This window comes from Pleurodeles waltl, chromosome 4_1 (assembly GCF_031143425.1).
Source record: "Pleurodeles waltl isolate 20211129_DDA chromosome 4_1, aPleWal1.hap1.20221129, whole genome shotgun sequence".
Taxonomy (NCBI): Eukaryota; Metazoa; Chordata; class Amphibia; order Caudata; family Salamandridae; genus Pleurodeles; species Pleurodeles waltl.
In genome coordinates, this window is record NC_090442.1 from 377,297,937 (window position 1) to 377,324,917 (window position 26,981).

The following is a 26,981-nucleotide window of genomic DNA, read 5'->3' on the forward strand; positions in this document are numbered from 1 at the left end:
CCGAACTCCAGTGCAGGAGTGACCCTCAGAAGGCCCTCTCCCTTGCCCAGGTGGTGGCTACCCTGAGGAGCACCCCCCTTGCCTGCCTGCATCACTGAAGAGACCCCTTGGTCTCCCTTTGAAACCTATTGAAAACCCGACGCGTGTTTGCACACTACACCCGGCCGCCCCCGTGCTGCTGAGGGTATACTTTCTGTGTGGACTTGTGTCCCCCCCGGTGCCCTACAAAACCCCCCTGGTCTGCCCTCCGAAGACGCGGGTACTTACCTGCTGGCAGACTGGAACCGGGGCACCCCCTTCTCCATTGAAGCCTATGCGTTTTGGGCACCAATTTGACCTCTGCACCTGACCGGCCCTGAGCTGCTGGTGTGGTAACTTTGGGGTTGCTCTGAACCCCCAATGGTGGGCTACCTTGGACCCAAACTTGAACCCCGTAGGTAGTTTACTTACCTGCAAAACCTAACAAACTCTTACTCCCCCCAGGAACTGTTGAAAATTGCACTGTGTCTAGTTTTAAAATAGCTATATGTGATTTATGTGAAAACTGTATATGCTATTTTGCTAATTCAAAGTTCCTAAAGTACGTACCTACAATACCTTTCATTTAAAGTATTACATGTAAATCTTGAACCTGTGGTTCTTAAAATAAACAAAGAAAATATATTTTTTTATACAAAACCTATTGGCCTGGAATTGTCTCTGAGTGTGTGTTCCTCATTTATTGCTTGTGTGTGTACAACAAATGCTTAACACTACTCCTTTGATAAGCTCGACCACACTACCACAAAATAGTGCATTAGAATTATCTCTTTTTGCCACTATCTTACCTCTAAGGGGAACCCTTGGACTCTGTGCATACTATTCCCTACTTTGAAATAGTGCATACAGAGCCAACTTCCTACAGGATGGGACTCCAATGTTCTTAGCTCCACCTTACCCTTTAAAAGAGGAAGGAGAGACTCCATTGTTTGGACCCCAAAAGAGTTTTGAGTTTTTACATAGATTGCACCAAAGAGTGTCAGGCTGTCAATAAGATGTTTGTGGGGTTCTCTGGGGCAAAGAAAGGGAAGGAATGGCAGAAATGGACTTTGATCAGGTGGCTAGTCTTCTCATTAGGATCCGCTTCACGCGAGCCATGAATCAGACTCCAGAAGGATTGAGGGGCCATTCTACCATGGCCAAGGCTGCTACCACTGCACTGGCATGCAGAGTACCTCTCCTGGATATTTGACAGGCTGCAGGACGGGCATACACTTGCAAAGTGGTTTTGCCTTAACAGTCAGGTCTGACAGGAAGGGTATTTCACCCTCTGAGTTCTGCAGGATGTTTTAATTTGAGTAGTTCCACAGACCTTGGGTGTACTGCTTTGGTATCTGTTCACAAAGTGAGGAATCTGCTGTTAGAAGTACCCATCATAAGAACAAATTGCTCACCTTTGAGAAATATTTCCTAGTGGATACTCTAACCACAGACTCCTCACCATACTACCTCTTCCTCACTCTGTGGAGTGTTCTAGATTTTGCACACTGTTGAACTTTAGTGTGTCACAGTTGAACTGTGTCGACAGTACAGAGGTGTTCCATGGAAAAGTGACATCAGCATGCAGCTGTGGCTCTCCTATATGGCTCCATGATGTCACATCATGAGACGGTGCAAGTGTGGGGCAAAGTCAGTGGCACCACTGATCAGGGGAGTAACTGCTTTGAAAATTTCTGGATCCAGTCTACCACCTGGGGGAATTCAAAAGATGAGGATTCTGCAGCTAGAGTACCCGCCAGAAGGAGTATTGACAGAAGGTAAGTAATTTGATCTTCATGCCCAACATCTTTGCAAATTAACTATTTAATTTTGAAAGCTTATTGCTAAGCAGCAGCCGAGCTGAAGGGGGTAGATCCTGTCCTATGTCCTCATGTGGTACCAGTCTCCTGAAAGTGCTTTTCTTTTAAAAATGCATGCTAGAATGCCAGCCACCACCAAATCAAAGAAGCAGACAGCCACACATGAGGCACCAAATGATGAAAGAACAATGGACCTGTGGGCCGCAAATCACAGTATATGGCCTGAGGGCAATTCCAAGGCAGCCGAGTACCTGAACATTGGGCACGCTTTATATATTGGACACAACAAAAATGGATACTGCTGTTTTGTGATCCCTCAAGAACTGATTTTCTCATGGAACTGTAACTGACCACTGATGAGTCTGACAGCTAAAGTGTAACAGTGAAGACTGAAGAAGTATTAGAACATTCGAATGTTGGCATGTCCATTGAAGACAATGGACTGCTGCGGGCTTTTACAGGCCGGTAAAAGCCCGCAGCGCCAACATTCCAATGTTCGCTTTGTTCACAGCAACAGCTGTGAACAAAGCCTCACGGAGCACGAGGGGATTTAAATCCCCTCGGGCTCCGTTAACATTTTTTTTTTTTAATAGAACATTCTGCCCTGTGTGGCAGAATGTTCTATTAGCCTTAGAACCCGCCGTAGCGGGCTCTACCGGCTATTAAAGTCCCTCTCCCTTGTTAAATGCCCTCGCCTTCGGCTCGGGCATTTAACGCGGGGAGCGGGCCTTTAATAGCCGGTAGAGCCCGCTACGGCGGGTTCTAAGGCTATATTAGAACATTGGAATGCTGGAGGCTCCATTGAAAACAATGGAGTGCTCCGGGCTTTTACTGGCTGGTAAAAAGCCCGCAGCGCCAACATTCCAATGTTCGCTTTGTTCACAGCAACAGCTGTGAACAAAGCCTCACAGAGCCCGAGGGGATATTAATCCCCTCGGGCTCCGTGCACATTTTTTTTTTTTAATAGAACATTCAGCCCTGTGTGGCAGAATGTTCTAATAGCCTTAGAACCCGCCGTAGCGGGCTCTACTGGCTATTAAAGTCCCTCTTCCTTGTTAAATGCCCTCGCCTTCGGCTCGGGCATTTAACGCGGGGAGCGGGCCTTTAATAGCCGGTAGAGCCCGCTACGGCGGGTTCTAAGGCTATATTACCACCCTTACAAAGGGTGTGGATTCTTGGAACTTACTAGACTGTCACTCATGGGATACCCAGATTCTCCTGGCTGCATGGACAGGAACCAAATGCTAAGTTGGACCTAAGAGTGAGGAGACATCATGAGGCCTTCCCTAAGTTTGGTCTTGGGTTAATGACCACAACAAGACTTGTGACACCTTGAGTTATCCGTTTCCATTACAGACAAGGCTTTGCTGGGGTATGTGACCTACAGATCCTGTCATCTTATGGGAACTAGCCCTAGAGTGAAAGACCTGCCAAACTATGACATCAAGAGGCTCCTTCCTTGAATAATAATAAGCTTCTTTCTCTTAAAAACATCTAGGGGCCAGATGTTTCATTCTAATTGGTCACAATATGCTAGCAGTACTTTTGTGACTAAAACTGAATTTTGCAATCCAAACTATGTTCTAATAAGTCGCTTCATAAAATTCTGAATAAGAGTGGGTCATAATCCAATGCACCTAAGTAGTCATTAGATAGGTCACAAATTGCAACTCACTCTGATTGGATACAATAACAAGGATGATGGCCTGGAAAGGTCAGAAGGCCACCATGATGGCATTTAAGTAAAGTAACATATTTTTGCAATGGAGCCTGATTTCCTTAAAGCAAACGTGGCTTCTTTAGAAAACAAACTTTTATATACATGTGTCTCTGGGTCTTGGCACTCCCCCAGAAATATTTACCACAATCCACAAAGAGAAAGAGATCCAAAGGGGGAATCCTTGCCTTGTGTGAATAAGTTCCCACTCCAACTTTGGAGACCGTAATTTCAGGCAGAAACCATAGATGCACAGTGATCAGAATCAAAATTTTTACGAGACGCCCACAACACACTCTCCCATTCGAAATTGCAATTTTATGTTGATTTCTAAACCCATTTTAGGAGTCAGTAAAATTGCACCGGCTTTTAAACTGGATTTAGAACATACTAAATCTCTTTTATCGGTAGCAAACTCTGATTTTCCGACTGTTAGAAAGTTTTGTAGATGTGGCCCATATTTCCTGTTAGAGAAAAGGTACCGTAAATGTATGTGACCAAGAGGTCTCTTCCTCTAATGGGTATCAGAAAGCACTTGCTTCATATTGGAGGAAAGGGCCTGCTACACAGTGGGACCTGCATTTTCCTTCCCCAGTTGAGAATTAGCCCCCCCTGACGTATTTTTCAGCAGATCAAGGAACCTGCCAAGGTGTGGCCAAGAGATGTTTTTCTCTGATTAGAACTATCTCAATCACCCTAAAGCGTACCTCCCATCAGAGAAAGCGTCCTGCTCAGCTGGGTGAACAAAAGAGCCCTTCCTTTGATGGGTTCCATAGCGGAAGTTGTACTAAGTTTGGCAAATATCATTTGCCCCCCAAGTTCCATAAAAAGCCCAGTTGGAGAGCCCCCAAGTGAAGTTGTTTTTAAATCGGTGTTACTTGACTTAACCTGCCAGTACTTGCACTATATTTCCCAGAAATCTTTGAGAAGGGTTTTGGTGTAACCCCCCCTCTAAATCCTTTGCAAAGTATTGAGAATAGGAAAAACTTCAAACCACCTGTCATGAAGTTTAAAAAAAATTCTGGATCATAGACACCTCTGCCAAAATCAATCATCATTCTCACACAGGGTCAATCAAATATGAAAATATATCTGTGTCGCTTTCTTAAATCGAAACGCCTAAAAATTAAGATCACACCTCCATTCTGAGAGGGTATAAACTATAAAACTCCTGCCTACAAAACATGGGCTAAAAGTGTTTCAAAAAGAGCTTCAAGACATAACTGTCGAAGAAAAAGTATGTGTTAACGCTCCCATTCCTCATGACTTAATCCAACTTCTTTTGTACCCTGTTTCTGCGTATCACACCCTTGTTGCTGCTTGCACATTGTGTCCCTTTAAAACAACTTCCGGTGCCTTTGAGAAATAAAATAGTATCACTTTAGTGGCATTACAAGGATGTTGTAGCCTCCTGTGCAATAACAGAAAGCGCCTCTCTGTTTCATGGTCAGGTAGTAAAGGAAAGCCATATCTTATGTGCTGTGGACCCTCTCACTTGTAGGCAATGATATATCTGCACCTAGTGCACTTAAAGATAGCCAAACTCCAGCTACAAACACTGTAATGCAGTCTTTAAATCCTATCAAATTTCCAAGAGTAATATTAGCCTAGTACTTGCAAGCACACCACTTGTCACTAAATGTAACCACTACTCTTTCCTAATGCCTGGACCACACGTATCCCAAGGAGTACTCCCTCGCTTGGCATACTGGCTACGCGATTTCCCTTGGAGCACCCTTTTTTTCTGAGACTCCCACTCCTAAAGGCCACAGTTGAATGACAAAGGAGAAGGCAAGCAAGCAGAATGAGTAATCCCACAATAAAAGAAATGGTCTGTATTTGTGGTTCAACTTTACTTGTCTGGCCCTACCATTCCTTAATTCATCTTGAAGCAGACACCATCTATTTGTTAGGGATTAGGGAGCTCTCAAAGAAACCTAGGGGCCTAGTCATAAAGGTAAATGTGCCCATAAATATATCTTTACAACCAAATTCACCCTACCTATGTGTTAAAGGAGTAAACCAAGAAATTCCAGGCAGACATAAGCTCATTATTGTGAGTGAAGAACTCAGCCGTGACGGTGGAGTTCTTTGCAAATATAAATCCCACTCAGGGGGTGTGAATGGAGAGTTCCAATGCATGGTTAGCCTTGGAAGTATCTGAATGCCCATAAACACTGCTGTTTCTTGACATCCACAAACTCCCCTTGTTCCCCTTTGCACCCTGGAAAGGGTTAGATATTTAGTCCAGCCAAGGGCCGGCATACCCTTTCTTACGGGACAGTGGAAGGTGCATGGATCAGCCTACAGTGTGGGAGTCGGGGTTTCCCTATGGGTAGGAAAAAAGTGTGTTTGCGCAGGGGATCCTATTCCCCCTCTACGTGATTTTGTGATATGCAGAGCTCTGCACGGCATTCATAGGAGCCTACTGGGACTGTCACATAACCTTTCCAGGAATACACATGGAGACCCGCACCTCGTACAACTTTTCATGCACCTTCCTGGGAATGTTTGCAAATTTCCGAAAACCATAAATCTACACTTGCATGTAGATGTAAATCGGTGAGTGCAAATTCACAACGTTCTTTGTCAATTATGCCAGTATTATATAGTGGCATATATAGAACACTGTTCTCAATGAGTGTCCACATTTACTGGCTTGCTATTGATAAGCACAACATGTAGTGTGCAAGTCTGGTGTGCCTGGGATTATGACTATTGACTCTATTGTATTCAATGTGTAGATACATTACGAGAGGCCTTTATTCACAGTGGGGCCTTAATCCAATTATCGCCCCATTGTGAATTATGAGGTCTGTGAAGATCCACAGGAAATTTGTGTTTCCCCCATAGTTTTCAGTTGCAGGTGGTCTGTAGAAGAAACTGTGGAAAATAATCAGGAATTACCTGTGAAATCAGATTCTTAATTACCGATTCCCATGGTTATTTGTGACTATTTTGGGGATTCTCCAGGTTAAAAAAGGAATCTCCATTAATTCCACACCACCAAAGTTAATGGGATCCCCGGGCCTTGCTAACTTCAGGAGGGTGGAATTAACACCCATGCTATGATCAAGCTTACCAATAAGATCTGCATTTTTAGAAGCTTTACAGCAAACATGAGTTCTTTTTTATTTTTTATATGAGTATTTCATTTCCCAGTTGTGTAGGTGTGATCTACTTGTCTTGATCTTTCTATCAAATATTAGCCAGTCTTCTTAATCGAACAAACTACAGATGCTCCATAGGATATCGACTCCGTATGCTGTGACAGGTCTTTGTCCAGGAGCAATAAATCCAGTTGCGGCTTGCGGGGAGCGGAAAGGGCTGCGCACGGAGAAGGGGGGATTAAACATATATATTTTTTTAAACACTTACCTTCACTTGCCGCCGCGCCGCTCCGCTCTTCCGACTAAACAAACGAAGAAAAGAAAGCTCAGTTGGCCTCGCCATGTCTTCTTGCTGCAGCTGAGCAGTGAGACAAGTGGACATTACCTTACTGGGTTAAATGTTCACTTGATGTCCCACCCCAAAATTCAGGGCTAGGCTCAGCTGGCTTTGCCATGATTTGAACAGGTGACCTCTAGGTGAGCAGTGGGACCAGTGAGCATTTAACTCACGGAGTTAAAACCTCACTTTATGTCTCATTCCGAAATGTAGACACTTGTGTGAATTTTGGGTTGAGGCCATTCAATGCTTAAACTATTAAGTACATGAATTTTGAGTTGAGACCAGTGTTTGTTGAAAACATCAGCATGAGTTTAAATGAAAATTGATTTGTTACTGTGATATCCTTGGATCAGCCATGGCTGTTTTAAATCGAAATTTAAAAATATGATTAAAGATGTGAGTAGACAATTAATTGTATAATTCATTGTATAGGCTTGATTTATAAAGGAAACAATGGCAAAGTGTAGAATAAATGAAAATGACATGTTTTTATTAAAGAATGTGTATCATTTTTTTGATGCATCTAGCATGTTTTTACATTATTAGTTACAGTACATCAGAGAGGTAATTGGTGTTTTGGGCGCATCTGTTGCTGGACATCACTATTCCCTTGTTTACTTTGGGATTTTATTGGTTTCAAGTTAATTTTAGTTTCTAACACTTGAAAAAGTTGTCATCTGCACATTTTCTTTGCCTCACAATTTCAATAGTGTGGTTCCTCGCCTGTTCCTATTGTTTCACTACATCCATTTTTCTCAAATTGTTCTTCAGCTCAAAGGCTATTAGATTTTGGGCCTCATTATGACATTAGCGGTAAATGCCGCCTATCGCCACGGCAATGGCCGCCAACATACCGTCACTGTGGCTACCAGCTGCCAACTGCATTATGACCGTAGACGGAATACCGCCAGAAGGCTGGTGGTATTTAGTTGACGGTCATGGCGGCAGACGGCGGTAAGGTGGTGCTGCTGCCATGATATGGTCTGTCGGTGTTTTGCTGGCGAACGCTGCTGCTGGCAGCAGCGCCGTGTCCCGTCTCCTGCCGGAGGACCCCCTGCAAGCAGGTAAGTCGGGTTCTCTGACAGGAGAGGGGGTGGGGGTGTTGTGTGCATGTGTGGGGGTGTCTGTTTTTGTATGCATGCATGTGGGTGTAAATGAATGTGAGTGTGCGTGTATGTTGTGTGTTGTTAATGCGTGTGTGCTACAATGTATGTTAGTGTGTGTTGCAGGTTGTGAGTATGTATGTGTGTGTGTGTGGGTGGATGTGGGTATGCGTGTGTGTATGAGTGTGTATGTGTGCGCATGTGAGTGTGTTGATGTTGGGGGTGTCGGGAGTGGGAGGGTAGGGGAGGATTCTGGGGAGGGGGGCGGGGGTTACCCCTATCAGTACCAGGGAAAGAATTCCCTGGCACTGATAATGCCTACCGCCATGGTTTTGGTGGCAGTAAGATTACCACGAAAACCATGGCGGTAGGCGGGGTCATAATCCTGAGGGTGGGATTGTGACGGCTGCTGGGCTGGAGACTGAAGTCTCCAGCCCGGCGGCTGTTATCACCCTAGCGGACTGAGTGGTAAATTAGCGGTTTGGCTTGAGCCAATGTTATAATTTGGGAAAAGGTACTGCCAGCCTCTTGGCAGTACCTTTCCCCAAATTATCGGCAATCGCCAGGGTCGTAATGACCCCTTTGTCTGTTCCATAGCTAATTACTTATGAAAATATTTTTGCGGGAGAGTTTTTTAAAAAGTTTTTTTCCTTTAAGTGTTCCTTTAGTTACAATGGTTTGTGATTCATCCAGGTTTCTGTTTCTAGTTGCCGCCTTCCAGACATTCATTGTTAAGTCTTGCCTATTGACAGCTTTTTTTCTGTCTGTTGCTGAAAACCTATTTCTACAATGCCAAAAGTTAGAGTGGACTTTAGGCCTACAAACAGCTTTTCTCTTTCTGTTGTTGAAAAGAGTGGACTTTGGGTCAGCTCATTACGTACCACTAGTTGGCTTTTTTGTATTTGCCTTCTTCTTATTTGATGGCTTTCTTTCCTCTTCCTATGTGTATTCCCTTCAATCATCATTACCATTATTTTGCTAATGGGAAAGTAGCAGTATTCCCACCATTGGAAAGGTCTGTCAAATTAAAGCACTGCTCTAAGTAAAAGAATACAAGGCCTCTACGAGATGAAGTGATTGCAAAATGCCCATGAAACGCAATTTTCCCCCCAAACACCACCGGCCCATCCTTTCGAAGACTGCACAGATCATTTCAAAGTAGGCAAATTAATCTATATTTTCCATTGACATCTGAATGTGACTCCACAGGGTGAACACTTGGTACAGCTTGTTAAGGGCAGGGCAAACCCTCACTTGCTCACATGGGATTAACTGCCATTCCCCAGCCTTGCCTTTCAAGAATTGAAATAAACATTTTGTGAAGAATTTATAGGAAGAGGCCAGAAGGAAACCATGCATGTATGCAGTGTTCACTCTATCTTTTCCCCTGTCTGCAGCAATGAGTAGTCTCTGCACGGCGGCCAAGGCCACGTGCAATGAAGAGCATAACCCACTAAGCAAGCAAGTAAGATACCAAAACCAGAATCGGTAGTATTTGCCACTCCAAAGGTTTGTTTGAGAATAAATACTAAGAGGTGCATTTTGACACCTGCTTGGAAGCGTTTAGTAGATCACTGGCACTGATGGCTGCAAAGAGTGCACCATGACGACACGATGGATAGGTAAGAGGGCAGAATGATCACAATCGGAGCTAGCCCTCCAACATGGTAAGAAGTTATGGAGAAGCACTCAAGAAAGATAGCAAGGTAGTAATAGAGGATAAGAAGGTGTACATCAGTGCGCATTTGACCTGAGACAGAGCCCAATAAGTCAGGTGACAACCTGCTGAAATCCTCACTCATAAGATAAGGAACCCAATATCTGATCATCACCAATGGCCAATAGGTTTGCATAGTTTTTGAGTGTGACACCTTAACACAGTGGACTTTTAACCAATAGCCCTTTCCATTTTCTGGCTTGCAGTTCTCTTTTTACCACTGAGCTATAGGCTTCAGATAATAGTCTGCAATACCCCACTAGTACCAATGTTGGAAAGCACAAGTGGAATGCTGTGTGCAAAGGCTTCCTATTATGGTAACAAAATAGCATAGGGAAGTGTTGGAAATGGCCCTTTCTGCAGGGTCATCCCCAGACGTTTTGCCTTCCTCCTCTTTTTCTCACCCTGTGTTTGTTGGCTTTATGACTGCACACTTTACCACTACTATCCAGTGCTAAAGGGCATGTGCTCTGTGTCTAAAACATGGTAATGTTGGCTGCTCCATGATTTACATGCTGGATTTACTAGTAAGCCCCTAGTAAAGTGCACTGTGTGTGCCAAGGGCCTGCAATTCAAATGCTGTTGAGTGGACTGGCAGCACTTGTTGTGCCACCCACTACGGTAGATTTAAAACATGCCTCAAGCCTACCATTGCAGAGTCTGTGTGTGCAGTTTAAACTGCCATTTCAACCTGGCAAGTGTACCCTCTTGCCTGCTCAAACCTTCTTTGATATTACATGTAAGACACCCCTAAGGTAGGCCTGGCTTAGCCCCAAGGGCAGGGTGCACTGTATTTAAAAAGCTGGACATGTACTTTTAAGTTTAACATGTCCAGGAAGTGAAAAACTCTTAAATTCGTTTTTCACCATTGCAAGGACTATCTCTCCTGTAGGCTAGTATGGGGATTGCCTTAAAACATCTTTTAAGTGTAATTTCCGATAGAGAAAAGATAGAAAAATTGAGTTTGGTGTCTCTGGACTCACACTTTAAAAACACATCTTGTGGTAAATGTGTCTTTTAAATTGCAGGTCTGAAAATGCCACTTTTATAAAGTTGGCATTTTCTTCCTTTAACCATCCTGTGCCTTAGCCTGCCTCCAATCCCTGCCTGGTCTGTGTATGGTTAGATGACAGCTACCTTTGTGCATTCCATACAGGCAGCCATAAATACAGGACAATCAACTGTACCTGCATTCAATCTCCACACTGATGGGTCTTTCTGGACAGAAAGGGTGGGGGGGCTCTCACTTACATTTCAAAGGGCCGTGGCCTGACCCCACGCAAGGGACTGATAACCCCCCACAGACTTCCTGGCAGACAGGACTGGGCTGAAAGGGAACTAGGGCACTTCAAAACCACGCTTTGAAGTCTCTCCGACTTCCAAGGCACATTTAAGTGTAAGTACTGCGCCTCTGACACCATATACACAGAACACTTCTGGACTGAGGACATTCTATCAGGAAGAAGGACCAAAGGACTGTCAGAAGGGAATACCACTTTAATGTTTTGCTATTCTATGTTGGCCTGCTGCCTGCTACTTCTTGCCTGTGAGTGAGAGGACTGGATCTAACTCTCTACCTCCTGCAATCTAAAGTTACTCCAAGGGCCTGACTTAGCTTGCCTTCTGTTCCTATAGTCTCAGGGATAACAAAGGCTTCACCTGCATCTTGCTACCAGCACTTGGGCTCCTCTCTGGCAAGTCCTACTCTGCAAAGTGGTGCCAAACCCAGTCCTGGGCCCTTGCAGGTGAGTGTGGTGCTGCAATACAAGAACTGAAGCAACAACATTGGTGCGTCACTTGGAACTGACACATCCCTCTGCAAAAATGCCATTTTGCTGCTGCCTGCGCAATGCAATGACCCTGACTTACAATGCAGCCCTGGCTTGGCCGACACAGCACCAACACATCAGGACCAGTACTCATCACCTCTGGACATCAATACATCAATGATGTTGCCCGATCAGAAAACCACGCATCACCTGCAATAGCAACACATCCCTTCCTCTGGATCAATGCATCATCACCGAGCATTGAGCAAAGATACTGTCAGCAGGTCTGCGTGACTCCTGTACCCAGCCCAAGCTCTGTTGCGGTCAAACTGCACTTTTGAATTTGCCCCACTCCAATAGTTCCAGTTGGAGCTATTGGATTCTAAGCACTGCATCTTGATTTAATCTTTGAAGCGTCATAACTTGCCTTGTGTATGTTGGATTTTTGTTGTTTTGTTCTTGTTTGACTCAGATAAATATTGGCTATTTGTTAAAAACTGGTGTGGAGTCCTTTTGTAGTGTTTTCATTGTGTTACCTTGAGTATGCACCAATACTTTACACATTGCCTCTTTAGCTTAGCCTGACTGCTCTGTCCCAAGCTACCAGAGGATGAGCACAGGTAAACCTTTAGTGTGTATTTTACTTGCCCTGACTAGGCTTGTGGTCCCTACTTTGACAGAGTGCAAACCTCTGCCAACTAGATGCCCAATTTCTAAGAGGAAGCCTCACTATATTCTGTAACTGTGAATTTTATTTCATAGTTACTTAAAACCATTGCACAACAAACAAAAGATAAAATACAAATTATAAAATGTAATGCTAGCTAAAAAATGAAAATCAAATTTCATAGAAAGCATTGAGGGACTGAACATATATAGCCCGGCAGCATTTGTTAAATCTAGCGCCCGCACCTGAACTCAAGCTACCTTTCACGCCCAAGAACGCTACTGGGTGGTAAAGGTGCCTCATGGAGCTGCCTTGCTCACATTGCTGGGTATTACCCATCCCTATGGGACCCAACTAAAAGCGAAAGCCCAAAAGTCAAAGTGCCATTGCAAAAATAGATAAAAGTTACCTTGTAACTGTAATTGTATTTCTATAGGGCTTACTACCCCTGACAAGGCGTTGAAGAGCTTTTCGGTGAGTAGCACGCTACTCTGGAACCCAAGAGGAATTAGTGGTGGATTAGTATAGGGAGGACAGTATTAGTATTATTATACGTTAAATTGAACAAAGGATATGTGAGTTTGTTAGTTTGATTGACTAGAGTAATGAAGGGATGGAGGAGGTAAGAATCAAGAAGCGTTAACTGGGAGTTTGTAGTAATAGGATGAGGCTTGGGATGAGTAAAGGAGAGATGGAGGAGGGAAGAGTGTGGAAAGCAGTTAGGGAGATCATAGTAGCAGGCGGGGGTTTGCATGAGTCAATTGTGAGATAAATGAGGGAGAATTTAGTAGGGTTGTTTGGGAGACCATGGTAGTAAACTGAGGTTTGGGGTGAGCTAGATGCAGTAGAGGAGGAAAGAGCTTAGGCAGGGTTATTTTGGAGATGAAAGTAGTAGAATGGGTTTGGCATGAGTCAGGGTGGGGATGGAGTATAGATTGATAGAAACATAGGGTGTGGGGAGACAGAGAAAAGCTTATGAGAGAGTAAAATGTATATTATTTTTTATTTATTTAACATTATATATATATATATATATATATATATATTTACTTTATTTTTTTGTTTGTTTATTTAATTTAATTATTTGTATTTTGAATTGTATTTATAGTTTTATTTTTATTTATTTTTTCTCCAGTACCGTAGGACTAGAGTAATAAATAAATAGATATGTAAGTACATAGTAAGAGAATATATCTGGAAGGAATATAATATTGGGTATAATAATATGAGAAGAAAAGTAGTATTGTATAAACACAGACTTTCAAGACTTGTAATATTTGAAGTTAAATAATAAGTGTACTTTTCGAACATTCACTTCTCTTTCCTCGATTTTTGAATGGCAAAATGCTTGCTTTTAAATAGTTAAGATAACATTTGCTCACTGTGATATAAAAGGAAAGCAGGGTTTCATAAGTATCTATTAGAACAACCTTTCTAGGAGCTATGCAATGACCTATGAACATGTTAAGCATAGAATAATATACACATATATGTATATACACACACACACATATATATATATATATATATATATATATATATATATATATATATATATATGTATATATATATATATATATGCATATATATATATATATATATATATATATATATATATATATATATATATATATATATCAAACCAAGGCCCTTTCAGGGATAGAGTGACGCATAAATTATGCAAAAAACAAAGGAGAACTTTGGTACGTTCCCATTTTAGGTGGAGAGCTGCTCTAGTAAGGAGCACCCTTCAACACCAGCGACACTCTAGATTTGCTCACCTCAAATGTCTGCTTATCTAGCAAAGTCTTACACACACACACACATATATATATAACCGTGAGTAAATATACATTTGTTAAACAGGCTTAAAGAGTATGTGTATAATTAATTATGAAATAGTAGCAATACATATTTCTTAACCGCTTCACTGCCAGGCCTTTTCTCCCTCCTCTGCCAAGCCTTTTTTTGTCCATTTGGGGCAGTTCGCGCTAAGGCCCTCATAACTTTTTGTCCACATAAGCTACCCACACCAAATGTATGTCCTTTTTCCCAACATCCTAGGGATTCTAGAGGTACCCAGAGTTTTTGGGTTCCGCTGGAGGAGACCAGAAAATGAGCCAAAATACAGCTAACATTTCATTTTTTTGCAAAAAAATTGAAAAAAGTGCTGCAGAGGAAAGCATGTGGTTTGTTCACTGAAAATGGCATCAACAAAGGATTTGCTGTGCTACAATGACCATCTTCCCAGCTTTCAGGAACAGGCAGACTTGAATCAGAAAACCACAGTTTTCAATAAACTTTTTGTGTAGATCCTACAAGGTTTTCCTACAGAAATAACAGCAGAAATAAAACAAATATTGAAATTGAGGTGAAAAAAACAGCCATTTCTAGCCACTTTGTAACTTTTTCCTGCTATGTCAGATTTTCAAAAGCAATATACCCTTATGTCTGCTGGACTCTTCTGGTTGTGGGGATATATAGGGCTCGTAGGTTCATCAAGAACCCTAGGTACCCAGAGCCAATAAAGGAGCTGCACCTTGCAATGGGTTTTCCTTGTTTACCGGTTGTACAGCAATTAATTTGGTGAAATATAAAGAGTGAAAAATAGGTATCAAGGAAACCTTTGTATTTCCAAAATGGGTACCAGATAGGATATTGAGAAGCAGTGGTTATTTGCACCTCTCTGAATTCCGGGGTCCCTGTACTAGCATGTGAATTACAGGGCATCTCTAAAATAGTCGTCTTTTTTTACACACTATCTTACATTTGGAAAGAAAAAATGTAGAGAAAGACAAGGAGAAATAACACTTGTTCTTCTATTCTGTGTTGCCCCAAGTCTCCCAATAAAAATGGTATCTCACTTGCTTGGGTAGGCCTAATGCCCATGACAGGAAAAGCAACCTGGGCACGTCTCATTTTTACATTGAAATCTGACGTGTTTTTTGGAACGGCCTAGCTGTGGATTTTGGCCTCTAGCTCAGCCGGCACCTAGGGAAACCTACCAAACCTGTGCATTTTTCAAAACGAAGACACCTCGGGAATCCAGGATGGGGTGACTTGTGGGGCTCTCACCAGGTTCTGTTACCCAGAATTCTTTGCAAACTTCAACATTTGGCAAACAAAGCACTTTTTCCTTGCATTTAGGTGACAGAAAGTTCTGGAATCTGAGGAGAGCCACAAATGTCCTTCCACCCAGCATTCCCCGAGCCTCACAATAAAAATAGCACCTCACTTGTGTGGTGAGGCCTAGTGCCCGCGACAGGAAATGCCCCAAAACACAATGTGAACACATCACATTTTTCCAAAGAAAACTGACCTGTTTTTTGCAAAGTGCCTAGCTGTGGATTTTGGCCTCTAGCTCAGCCGGCACCTAGGGAAACCTACCAAACCTGTGCATTTATGAAAATTAGACATCTAGGGGAATCCAGGATGGGTTGACTTGTGGGGCTCTCACCAGGTTATGTTACCAAGAATCCTTAGCAAACCTCAAAATTTGCAAAAAAAAACACTTTTTCCTCACAACTTCCTTCCACCCAGCATTCCCCCAGGTCTCCCGATAAAAATTCGACCTCACTTTTGTGGTTAGGCCTAGTGCCCGCAACAGGAAATGCCCAAAACACTACGTGGACACATCGAAATTATGAAATACAGAACTACTTGTTTTCTCAGGGGGCACCTGCATTTTTGGTCCTGGGCTCAGCAGCCATCTAGGAAAACCTACCTGGGGGCAGAGCGGGGGGAGAGCTGAAAGACTGTTACACCCTTCAGTTAGGGTAGGGGCATAACCATGCCAATGCTGGTTGGTAGCCACCACCCCGCTATTTTATTTTATTTTTCCCTGGCATCTAGTAGGCTTTCTGCCTCCTCTCCCCTCCCCCGGGGAGTGGATTGTGGGTAATTGCCCTAATCTGCCCACTGAGCAGAAAAACTTTGTCCCCATTTATTTGGGGTGGGGGTATGGCTTACCCCAACCCTCTTTTTCTGAAAAAAAATCTTCCCTGGTGTCTGGTGGGCTTTCTGCCTGCCTTGGGGGCAAATAAGCCTTACAAAAATAGGCCGCTCTGCCCCCAAGTGAGGCAGGATTGGCCAACAGTAATATGCCCCCATGGGGAGCGACCCTTTCCCAAGGGACTGCCTCCCCCCAAACAAAACACACACACCTATCCCTGGTGCCTATGTTGTTTCTGCCCACCCTGGGGGCAGATTGGCCTAACAAAAATAGGCCGATCTGCCCCCAAGGCAGGCAGAAATGGTCTAAAATAAAATTGCCCCCAGGGAAGCGACCCTTGCCTAAGGGGTCACTCCCCATCTGTAAAGAAAATAAAATTTTAATCCCAGGTGCCTAGTGGTTTCTACCCCCCTTGGGGGCAGATCGGCCACCTACCAATGGGGCAGCACCTGGTGAGGTCAACGTGCGATTGCACGCTGACGTCATCCGACGTCACTGGGGGGGTAGGGAAGGAATGGGTTGTGGAAGGGGAAGCGTTTTCCCTTCCATCCCTGCCCTGGGGGGGTGGGTGGATTGGCTAGCCAGTCCCAGGACGTAATGGTTATGACCTTGGCGGGGAAGGGGTTAAATAACTATACCATCTAGAATATAAACATAATCAGATTATAAATATATATCAACACAGGCATATGCAGTCCATTGCTGTTTGAATATGGTGGTTATAAAGGAAAAAGCCAAATGTTGAGTAGTCTTCTGAAGGCAAGATAGTTATCCATGGATCTTATATTTGGGGGTAATGAATTCCATAGTTTGGCTGCTTGAACAGAGAAGGATGTCCTACCTATTGACTTTTTCTTGTATGGTGGTGTTTCAAGGCAGGGTGCCAATCTTGTATGGAGGTTTCTTTCTTGAATGTATTTGGTTATTTTGTTTCGGGTGGAAAGCAGTCCTGTTCCATGTATAGCTTTGTGGGTGATACAAAGCAGCCTAAGGTGGATCTTCTGGCAATGGGTAACCAGTGTAGTGTTCTCAAGGCGGGCAGATGTGGGCTTGTGGCTTTACATGTAATAGTAGCCTGGCAGCTGAGTTCTGAATATGTTGCAGTTTTTTCATAATAGACAGAGATGATCTATGGTAGAGCCATTGGCATAATCCAGTTTGAATAGTACAGGAGATATAGTAGCCTGCTCCTTTTGTGGAAATCCAGGTGGGGGAAGATGTGTCGCAGAGTCTTCAATATGATGAAGCTTGATCATGCCAATTTGTCCACTTAAGCATTCATTGTTAACTTGGAGTCTATGGTAATTCCAAGGTTTTTAACTTCCTTGGATACTTAAGGAAGTGGTCCGAGATCGCCAGGCCAGGCGCACAGTGGGTCATAATTTTTCCAATCGCCACATGTGAGTATTTCCGTTTTGGAAGCATTCATTTTTAGATGGCTCCAAGTCATCCACTGAGCAAAGGGTCTGAGGCAACTGAAGATGTTTGAGTTTTCAATGTCTTTGGGGCCTTCCAATTTAGGTAGTAATTGTGAGTCGTTTGCATAGTTGTAGCATGTGAGTTGAAAATCATTGATCAGTTCTGGTAATGACATCATGTAGATGTTGAAAAGCATAGGTGAGATAATTGATCCTTGGGGGACCTCGGCTTTTGGGAGGTAGGGTTTGGATGAGAAGGGGGGAGAATAGACAATATTAATTCTGTTTTGAAGGTAGGATGTAATCCAGTCGAGAGCAATCCCTTTAAAGCCGGCTTCATGGAGCCTTTGAATTAAGGTGTCATGGTCAACAGTATTAAAGGCAACTGAGAGGTCCAAAGAAGTAGTGCAGCAACTCCATTGCGGTAGACTGTGTTTTTAAGATCGTTCCTCATTGCAATGAGTGCCGATTCATAGCCTCTTCCTGGGCAGAATCCATTTTGGCAGTCCGAAAATATGGACTATGGCGCACAAGCCTCATGAAGGTACTCCGATAGAATTCTCTAGAGTCTCATCAACCATTTTTGCAGGAAATGCAGGAGGTGGGGAATGACGGAATGGGCATCCTTTTTACTTGTGGACTGACCACAGTCCTAATCAGTACTAATATTTAATGACAATACGATGGGAGGAGCGACTGACAGTTATTCATTGGAGAGGTGAGTGGTTTAGAGCCCATCATGAGCTTCATGGAATCACGGAATGAGGTGGACAGTGAGAGGAATTTGGGTGTATGAGGAAGTCAATTTGTCAGTTGTGGACCATGCTGGAAAGCACAATGTGGTGCACATGAAGGGACAGATTTATCTGTATGATTGAAGGGGACCCACAAAATAAGATGACACACAATACATTTTGGGTACTGTTGTGGAATTGAATAAAAAAGGAAATACAATTAACAGGAGTACGATATACAAAATGTTGCTGTTCCACAGCTCCGATGTGGTGTTCCTTTAAGAGATCCACCTCACAGGTAGGTAAAGATGCCAGTCAGTGGTTAAGGGCAAATATACCCCTCTAGCACACATCGTATTTTCCATGGGGGCCAGAGGTGAGGCCATACTTGAATGCAGATCCACACACTGCACAAAGAAAGACACTTGGCATGACCTGATGGGCAGCACAGTGGCAGTGTTAGTGTCCATATTGATGGAAAAGGTATCCAGAAATCCTTGAAAAAAAAATGTTTATCCATAATAGTGCCATCTGTGTGCAAGTTTTTTTCTTCACTATGTTATCATTTAACATCGTTAATCTGCATACATAGTGATGAGGAGTATTGTGTGGCATCACAACTTCCCTCAAAGTCCCCTTCCTTGGTCTACGAGAAGCAGCTACTGACTGCCTTATAGCATACTAACTCATGGCTAAAATCCTCATCCTTTCCCATTTAAATTTTAAGAAATGGCAAGGCAAGAGGCAGAGTCGCACAAAACACTGATGGAAACCCACATGGTCACTGCATAAGTATTACTGCCAAGGTAATAGCACCATACATTACAATTTGTTATTAGTGGGATCACTTGTGGAATGTTGCCATCATAACAAAGTACAATTGTCTATCTGCCCCATCAGAAGCCTAATGAATGAAGGGATGGACGGGCAACAGCTGAAATATTAGCACTGTTAGAGGTGTGCCGCATTAGACATGAACAGTGTAGGAGGCTGGACTGGCTTGTAGTGAGTACCAAGGGGTACTTACACCTTGCACCAGGCCCAGTTATCCCTTATTAGTGTATAGGGTGTCTAGCAGCTTAGGCTGATAGATAATGGTAGCTTAGCAGAGCAGCTTAGGCTGAACTAGGAGACGTGTGAAGCTACTACAGTACCACTTAGTGTCATATGCACAATATCATAAGAAAACACAATACACAGTTATACTAAAAATAAAGGTACTTTATTTTTATGACAATATGCCAAAGTATCTTAGAGTGTACCCTCAGTGAGAGGATAGGAAATATACACAAGATATATATACACAATAGCAAAAATATGCAGTATAGTCTTAGAAAACAGTGCAAACAATGTATAGTTACAATAGGATGCAATGGGGAAACATAGGGATAGGGGCAACACAAACCATATACTCCAGAAGTGGAATGCGAACCACGAATGGACCCCACACCTATGTGACCTTGTAGAGGGTCGCTGGGACTATTAGAAAATAGTGAGAGTTAGGAAAATAACCCTCCCCAAGACCCTGAAAAGTAAGTGCAAAGTGCACCAAAGTTCCCCTAAGGACAAAAGAGTCGTGTTAGAGGAATAATGCAGGAAAGACACAAACCAGCAATGCAACAACTGTGGATTTCCAATCTAGGGTACCTGTGGAACAAGGGGACCAAGTCCAAAAGTCACAAGCAAGTCGGAGATGGGCAGATGCCCAGGAAATGCCAGCTGCGGGTGCAAAGAAGCTTCGACTGGACAGAAGAAGCTGAGGTTTCTGCAGGAACGAAAAGGGCTAGAGACTTCCCCTTTGGTGGACGGATCCCTCTCGCCTTGGAGAGTCGTGCAGAAGTGTTTTCCCGCCGGAAGGACGCCAACAAGCCTTGCTACACGCAAATCGTGCGTTTGGCGTTTTTGGACGCTGCTGGGGCCCAGGAGGGACCAGGAGGTCACAAATTGGACCTGCGGAGAGAGGGGACGTCGAGCAAGACAAAGAGCCCTCACTGAAGCAGGTAGCACCCGGAGAAGTGCCAGAAACAGGCACTACGAGGATGCGTGAAACAGTGCTCGCCGAAGTTGCACAAAGGAGTCCCACGTCGCCGGAGGCCAACTTAGAAAGTCGTGCAATGCAGGTTAGAGTGCCGTGGACCCAGGCTTGGCTGTGCACGAAGGATTTCCGCCGGAAGTGCACAGGGGCCGGAGTAGCTGCAAAGTCGCGGTTCCCAGCAATGCAGCCCAGCGAGGTGAGGCAAGGACTTACCTCCACCAAACTTGGGCTGAAGAGTCACTGGACTGTGGGGGTCACTTGGACAGCGTCGCTGGATTCGAGGGACCTCGCTCGTCGTGCTGAGAGGAGACCCAAGGGACCGGTAATGCAGCTTTTTGGTGCCTGCGGTTGCAGGGGGAAGATTCCGTCGACCCACGGGAGATTTCTTCGGAGCTTCTGGTGCAGAGAGGAGGCAGGCTACCCCCACAGCATGCACAAGCAGGAAAACAGTCGAGAAGGCGGCAGGATCAGCGTTACAGAGTTGCAGTAGTCGTCTTTGCTACTATGTTGCAGGTTTGCAGGCTTCCAGCGCGGTCAGCGGTCGATTCCTTATCAGAAGGTGAAGAGGGAGATGCAGAGGAACTCGGCTGAGCTCATGCATTCGTTATCTAAAGTTTCCCCAGAGACAGAGACCCTAAATAGCCAGAAAAGAGGGTTTGGCTACCTAGGAGAGAGGAAAGGCTACTAACACCTGAAGGAGCCTATCAGCAGGAGTCTCTGACGTCACCTGGTGGCACTGGCCACTCAGAGCAGTCCAGTGTGCCAGCAGCACCTCTGTTTCCAAGATGGCAGAGGTCTGGAGCACACTGGAGGAGCTCTGGACACCTCCCAGGGGAGGTGCAGGTCAGGGGAGTGGTCACTCCCCTTTCCTTTGTCCAGTTTCGCGCCAGAGCAGGGGCTAAGGGGTCCCTGAACCGGTGTAGACTGGCTTATGCAGAATTGGGCACATCTGTGCCCAACAAAGCATTTCCAGAGGCTGGGGGAGGCTACTCCTCCCCTGCCTTCACACCATTTTCCAAAGGGAGAGGGTGTCACACCCTCTCTCAGAGGAAGTTCTTTGTTCTGCCATCCTGGGCCAGGCCTGGCTGGACCCCAGGAGGGCAGCTGCCTGTCTGAGGGGTTGGCAGCAGCAGCAGCTGCAGTGAAACCCCAGGAAGGGCAGTCTGGCAGTACCAGGGTCTGTGCTACAGACCACTGGGATCATGGAATTGTACCAACAATGCCAGGATGGCATAGAGGGGGCAATTCCATGATCATAGACATGTTACATGGCCATATTCGGAGTTACCATGGTGAAGCTACATATAGGTAGTGACCTATATGTAGTGCACGCGTGTAATGGTGTCCCCGCACTCACAAAGTTCAGTGAATTGGCTCTGAACAATGTGGGGGCACCTTGGCTAGTGCCAGGGTGCCCTCACACTAAGTAACTTTGCACCTAACCTTTACCAGGTAAAGGTTAGACATATAGGTGACTTATAAGTTACTTAAGTGCAGTGTAAAATGGCTGTGAAATAACGTGGACGTTATTTCACTCAGGCTGCAGTGGCAGGCCTGTGTAAGAATTGTCAGAGCTCCCTATGGGTGGCAAAAGAAATGCTGCAGCCCATAGGGATCTCCTGGAACCCCAATACCCTGGGTACCTCAGTACCATATACTAGGGAATTATAAGGGTGTTCCAGTAAGCCAATGTAAATTGGTAAAAATGGTCACTAGCCTGTCAGTGACAATTTTGAAAGAAATGAGAGAGCATAACCACTGAGGTTCTGATTAGCAGAGCCTCAGTGAGACAGTTAGTCACTACACAGGTAACACATTCAGGCACACTTATGAGCACTGGGGCCCTGGGTTACCAGGGTCCCAGTGACACATACAACTAAAACAACATATATACAGTGAAAAATGGGGGTAACATGCCAGGCAAGATGGTACTTTCCTACACAACCCCCCCCCCAAATGAAGGACAATAAGACTAGCCATGACCTGATGAGTCTTCATTGTCTAAGTGGAAATATCTGGAGAGTCCATCTGCATTGGAGTGGCTACTCCCAGGTCTATGTTCCACTGTATAGTCCATTCCCTGTAGGGATATGGACCACCTCAACAATTTAGGATTTTCACCTTTCATTTGTTTTAGCCAAAGTAGAGGTTTGTGGTCTGTCTGAACAATGAAGTGAGTGCCAAACAGGTATGGCCTCAACTTCTTCAGAGCCCAGACCACAGCAAAGGCCTCCCTCTCAATGGCAGACCAACGCTTTTCTCTAGGGGTCAACCTCCTACTAATAAAAGCAACAGGTTGATCCTGGCCCTCAGAATTAAGTTGTGATAGGACTGCCCCTACTCCTAATTCAGATGCATCAGTTTGGACATAGAATTTTTTAGAGTAACAAGGGCTTTTCAGGACAGGTGCAGAGCACATGGCCTGCTTCAGCTCCTCAAAAGCTTTCTGACAGCTTGCTGTCCATAATACCTTTTTAGGCATTTTCTTGGATGTGAGGTCATTAAGAGGGGCTGCAATGGAGCCATAGTTCTTAATGAACCTCCTGTAATACCCAGTGAGGCCTAGGAAGGCTCTCACCTGAGTCTGAGTGGTAGGGGGAACCCAATCAATAATAGTTTGGATTTTCCCCTGAAGTGGTGCAATCTGTTCCCCACCAACAAGGTGTCCCAGATAAACCACCTTACCCTGCCCTATCTGGCACTTTGAAGCCTTGATAGTGAGGCCTGCCTTTTGCAGAGCCTCCAAAACTTTCCATAGGTGGACCAGGTGATCATCCCAGCTGGAGCTAAAGACAGCTATATCGTCCAAATATGCTGCACTGAAAGCTTCCAGCCCTTGCAGGACTGTGTTCACCAACCTCTGAAAAGTGGCAGGTGCATTTTTCAAACCAAAAGGCATTACAGTAAACTGGTAATGTCCTCCAATGGTAGAAAATGCAGTCTTAGGTTTAGCATCTTCTGACAATTTGATCTGCCAATACCCTGCAGTCAAATCAAAAGTGCTTAGATACTTGGCAGATGCCAGTGTATCTATGAGCTCATCTGCCCTGGGTATAGGGTGAGCATCAGTTTTGGTTACCAAGTTGAGACCTCTATAGTCTACACAAAACCTCATTTCCTTTTTTCCATCTTTAGAATTGGGTTTTGGTACCAGTACCACAGGAGAAGCCCATGGACTGTCAGAGTGCTCAACCACTCCTAGTTCCAACATTTTCTGAACTTCTTGCTTTATGCAGTCCCTGACATGGTCAGGCTGCCTATAGATCTTACTTTTGACAGGTAAACTGTCTCCAGTATCTATAGTGTGCTCACACCAAGAAGTGGTGCCTGGCACAGTAGAGAAGAGTTCTGAAAATTGTCCTAGGAGATTTATGCAATTATCTTTCTGCTCAGCAGTAAGACAATCAGCCAAAACTACACCTTCCACAAGAGCATCTTGTTCTGTGGAAGAGAAGAGATCAGGTAGAGGATCACTGTCTTCTTCCTGTCCCTCATCTGTTGCCATGAGCAGGGTGAGGTCAGCCCTGTCATAGTAGGGTTTCAGGCGGTTGACATGGAGCACCCTAAGGGGACTCCTGGCAGTGCCTAAGTCAACCAAGTAGGTGACTTCACCCTTCTTTTCAACAATTGTGTGGGGTCCACTCCATTTATCTTGGAGTGCTCTTGGGGCCACAGGCTCCAAGACCCACACTTTCTGCCCTGGTTGGTACTGAACCAAAACAGCTTTCTGATCATGCCATTGCTTCTGGAGCTCTTGGCTGGCCTGAAGGTTTTTACTGGCCTTTTTCATGTACTCAGCCATCCTTGATCTGAGGCCAAGTACATAATCCACAATATCCTGCTTAGGAGCTTTTAAAGGTTGTTCCCAACCCTCCTTTACAAGTGTGAGTGGACCCCTAACAGGGTGTCCAAAAAGAAGTTCAAAGGGGCTAAAGCCCACTCCTTTCTGGGGTACCTCCCTGTAGGCAAAAAGGAGGCATGGTAGAAGGATATCCCATCTCCTGCGGAGTTTTTCAGGGAGTCCCATAATCATGCCTTTGAGAGTTTTATTAAATCTCTCCACCAGTCCATTTGTTTGTGGATGATAGGGTGTTGTGAACTTGTAAGTTACACCACACTCCTTCCACATGGCCTTTAAGTATGCAGACATGAAATTGCTTCCTCTGTCTGATACTACTTCCTTTGGAAAGCCCACTCTGGAAAATATTCCCAGGAGGGCCTTTGCCACTGCAGGAGCTGTAGTGGTCCTTAAAGGAATAGCTTCAGGATATCTTGTGGCATGGTCCACTACCACCAAGATAAACCTATTGCCTGAAGCAGTAGGAGGGTCAAGGGGGCCAACTATGTCAACCCCTACCCTTTCAAAGGGAACCCCAACCACAGGCAGTGGGATAAGGGGTGCCTTTGGAGTGCCACCTGTCTTGCCACTGGCTTGACAGGTTTCACAGGACTTACAAAATTCCTTTGTGTCCTCAGACATCCTAGGCCAATGAAACAATGGTACCAATCTGTCCCAAGTTTTCATTTGACCCAGGTGCCCAGCTAAGGGAATGTCATGTGCCAGTGTTAGGAGGAACTTTCTGTACTCCTGACAGGCCTACTACAGTTGCTGCAACACTAATACCATGATGACATCACTACTACAAGTCACCCACATGGTTAAAATTAGGCCCAATGGTTTTTCAGTTAGATCTGCCTTGTTACTTCGAACAGGAGGTCTTAAGGTGAAAGGAACTGCAACAAACTCAAAGTAACCAGCAAACACTATGAGGACAATGCCATATTATAATTACATTTATATAGTGCTTACTATACCCGGAGAGGCTTCAAAGTGCTTTTCGGCAAGTAGCACGCTACTCCGGAACCCAAAAAGGGTTAGTGGTGGATTAGTATAGGGAAATATGAGTTCATTTGAGTGGTGTCTGTTAGATGGATTGAATAGAATAATGGAGGGAAGAGTCATACATACAAACACCCGCACCCGACCAAACACACACATATATAAACACCCCCACCCGATCACAAGCATCCAGACATGCACCCACTCCACATTCATACACACACACACCCCCTCCGCATATATGCACACAAACACCCTTCTCATACATGCACACACACCCCCACGCACTCATACAGACACACACACACACATTCCGACACACACACATGCTCGCACACATACACGCACACACCACACGCATGCATCTACCACACACACACACACACACACACACCTTTTCGGTCGGTCCACCTACCTGTCTGGGCTGCACAGCAGCCCACGTCGAGGTGGTCTTCTTGGAGGGGGTGGATGTCGGCGGTTTCACCACAAACGCCACACCACCGTGCAAGGACCGCTGTGCCAAATTACTTCTTGTAATATGGCAGGCGAAGTCCTTGTGGCTAACTGTGCTGGCGGTGGAACCACCTTTCACCTGCCATCGGACAGGCTGACGGTGTCAGATTTCTGCCTGTTTATGGGTGGAAATCCGTTGGTGGATCATAATACTGCGGTTTTTGGACCACCAACACTGGCGGTCTTTTAGCAGCCGCTTCAACTGCGGTCTTGGCAAAAGACCGCCAAAGTCAAAATGAGCACCTAAATCTTTAAAATTCCATATCTTTGGTTCTACTGATTTGGAGTTTCTATTTCTTTTGGTGTGAAATAATGTATTACATCTTACTCTGTTTTTCCAAATAAGTGTGGGATTTCTTATGTGTTGTGTTTTCATTTTGTTACTGTTTGAAGTGCAGCATGGATACTTTGACATTGCGTCTAAGTTAAGCTACTAGAGGGTTAAGGACAGGCTAATCTGGGGTTTGCTTGTGACTTCACCCTGACAGAAATTGTGGTTGTTGCTTGAGGAGGGTTTCACCCTCTTCAACCAATAACCCAATGTCCAACATGCTGGATCTGCAGTGGGATCTGGAGTCTCAGTTGGCCCAGCACCAAGGGAACCTATCAAACAGGTTTTGGAGGAGACTGTAAAAAACCTGCAGTGGTGGCTGCTCAACCACAATTGGATCAGTGCAGATCACTATCACATTCCTATCCTGTCATCCATCAGAGGCAGGCTGGTTCAGGTCCTCAAGGACAACAGCAATGCAAGTAGGGCGGGTTCTTTAGCCTGTGCCAGGAGTCCCTGGAACTGCCTGAACATTCAGAGTATTTCCCTAGTTGCACACCACCTGCTGGGATCTTCAATTGCCAGGGCAGATTAACTCGGCCAGCGATACCAAGCAAATCACAAATGGCAGTTACACCTGGAGGTGATGTAGGGCAACCCTAATGTGATCTTTTCACCACAGAGCACATGCAATGTCAGCACTTTTGTGCACTGGAATTTCCAGAAAGTTCTCTTTCAGAGACACATTCCTTCTAGAGTGGAGCTTGAGGTTTCTGTATGCCTTCCTGCAACTACCTCTCCTCTCCAAATTTCAGATGAAGTTCAGGATCGACCAGACTCAGGTCAGCATGTCATGAGGCCTTTTCATGAACTCACTATGGTTATGCCTCATTTCTTAGCACTCTAGATATCACAATGTCTGTGCTTTGCACTGTCATACATTGCACATTTTTTATT